Source organism: Sardina pilchardus, chromosome 22, assembly GCF_963854185.1.
Source record: "Sardina pilchardus chromosome 22, fSarPil1.1, whole genome shotgun sequence".
NCBI lineage: Eukaryota > Metazoa > Chordata > Actinopteri > Clupeiformes > Clupeidae > Sardina > Sardina pilchardus.
Window position 1 is genome coordinate 17,579,209 of NC_085015.1, and position 3,095 is coordinate 17,582,303.

General features: G+C 47.1%; 1 protein-coding gene across 1 annotated transcript in view; it reads right to left on the reverse strand.

The window, feature by feature from the left end:
• Positions 1–3,095, reverse strand: part of fmnl1b (formin-like 1b) — a 54,418-nt gene that overhangs the window by 37,395 nt on the left and 13,928 nt on the right. The window lies entirely within an intron of this gene.

Below are 3,095 nucleotides of genomic sequence, written 5' to 3' on the forward strand. Positions count from 1 at the left end.
TTCATATTTACAGTAACACCTCTCCGCCATAGCCCTTTTCATCTCGCGTACCCCCTAGAAGCCTATAGGCGCACCACAGACACACACACACACACACACACACACACACACACACACACACACACACACACACACACACACACACACACACACACACACACACACACACGTACAGCCTGCTGACCCCTGACACATAAAAGGCCTGATTGTCTCCGCTAGTAATACTGTAAAACACACAGCACAGGCACCTGCTGCAAGCAAGCACAATAATGAATACAAGCCCACACAAACACACACACGGTACATACACAAACAAACACACACACACGCACATAACCACACAGTCAACACACGGACGTGTGCACATACACACACACACACACACACACACACACACACATGGACACGCACACATACACACACACAAACACACACACACACACACACACACACACAGAGACTCCACCCACACATAAGCAAACAAACATGCACAAAGACAGAGGACAATTCAGGTGATAGTGACAAATACTAATCCACCCACACACACCCACACACACACACACACACCAACATTCCAACCAATCTCAAGGCCCTTTCTACAACACATTTTCTTCCCAGACCAAGATCAAAACATGTTGCATTGAGGGAAAAGGAAGACTGGTGTGTTAGCAGTGGTAGCACAGAGCTCTATGTGTGTATAGAAATAAACTGCAACGCATGAAAACACAAAGTAGAACAATCCTGACAGAATTAGATCGTAATTGTTTCATCAGCAGAGACTGCTGTGCCATTTTGTCTATGTGTGTGTGCGAGCACGTGTGTAAGTGAGTGTGTGTGTGTGTGTGTGTGTGTGTGTGTGTGTGTGTGTGTGTGTGTGTGTGTCCTGTGAATCTCCGGTATCCAGCAGGGATTCATTTGAGGCATGATAGACAGCCTCTCCTGAGTGCTCTGCTTTTAACACGGCTTCATTTGGGAAAAGGGGCCAGATGCTAATCGCAGTCTAAATGCTAACCGCTACGCTTAACAGGTGTCCCAATTGCTCACGCTACTATAAAGTGCACACACTCACACACTCTCTCACTCATCCACACACACATACACACACACACACACACACACACACACACACACACACAGACGTGCACACATACAAATACAAACACACACGCACGCACGCACGCACGCACGCACGCACACATTCACTGAGTCATACATCATGCATATAATCTGTATCTATGAAGTGTGTATGTTTGTGTGCTTGCTGTGAGGTACATGTACGTATCCATCACACAAACCACACCCCCCCCCCCCCACACACACACACACACACACACAAACAGACAGACATACTTTCCCTGTCTTTTGCAATCTACAGTATGTACTCTGATGACTCACAAGGCTCAAAACTGAAACAAGAAGGGTATCAAATGTCACTATAGTAACAAAACAAACTAGTTAAGGTCTCTCTTTCTCTCTCACACACAGACACACACACACACTCACACACACACACACACACTCACTTCATGGAGCATGAGCATTCAACATTCACTCTAAGCAATGAATGCATCCCAACAGTGGCCTCTAATGAACCCTTGTGTGTGTGTGTGTGTGTGTGTGTGTGTGTGTGTGTGTGTGTGTGCAAAAATGTCACTGTCGAGATAAGCAGACACTCCCTTGTTTCTCCCAACATGACGTCTTCTGAAAGCATCAAATTTGACTGCAGAGATGCCATCTACTGCACTGTCACTTAAACAACACACTGCTAGCAGCACACGACAAACACACACACACACACACACACACACACACACACACACACACGCACGCACACACACACGTTCACACACACACACACACACACACACACACACACACACACACACACACACACACACACACACAGAGAGAGAGAGAGAGAGACATATTTGCCATTGTGTTGTTAGATGTGGCTCAAGCTGACTGACACAGAGCACAACATCATACTGTAGGCCAGATAGACATAATTACACACACACACACACACACACACACACACACACACACACACACACACACACAGAGAGAGAGAGAGAGAGACACACACAGACACACAGATACTGTACACACACACACACTCACACACACACACACACACACACACACACACACACACACACACACACACACACACACACACACACACACACACACTACACACAGAGAAAGAGAGAGAGAAGGAGAGACAGGCAGGCACACACACACACACACACACACTCAGCAGCCCACCCCCTGTGCCCAACACACACTAAACGCTGTCCCATTCCTTCCAGTCTGTAACTTCTCCTCCCTCCAACACCCTCCCACCTCCTTCCTCCCTTCTGCTCTCTGAGTATCCCCCCTCCCTCTCTCTCTCTCAGTCTCTTTCTCTCTTTCCCCCTCAATAGTCATCTCTCGCTTCCTCACTCCCTCTCCCTTCCTCTCGCTTCCCCTCTCCCTCTCTCTCTTATTCTCTCTTCTCCTCTCTCTCTTCGTTTCTCTCCCCCTCTATCTAACTCCAGGGCAGGGCAGGGCTGCAGAGGGCCCTTCACCAAGAATTATGGCCAGTTTGTCATTGTCTAAAAAGTCTTCAAAATTTGGTATAGTTTGATGTAAGTTTATGAAAAACGTCTGTCTTAAAATTTCATATTTTTTTGCAGTGGAGAAGAAAGGGCTCCTCTGTCTCAACCTTCTCTGCCTGACAGTGACCACATATCGTTTGTTCTTTTTGCAGCCAGGTTTTCCTGTGCCTGCCTGTTTCTATTGCTAGATTGTGGTCACTGAGCCTGTATTTGCTCATCTCTGTATTTGCCTGTATTTGTTCTTCTCTCTCTGTCTCTCTCTACCTCCTTCTCTCTTTCTCTCTCTCTCTCTCTCTCTCTCTCTCTCTCTCTCTCTCTCTCTCTCTCTCTCTCTCTCTCTCTCCCTCCCTCTCTTTCTCTCTCTACCCCCAGCTGCTCTAATTATATCTCCTTCATGTCTGCCTGCCTGTGAAATTAGGGTAATCGGCAGGAGACAGCACCGACTCTCAAGGACACAACTTCTACCTCTATCTCTCTCTCTCTCTCTCTCTCTCT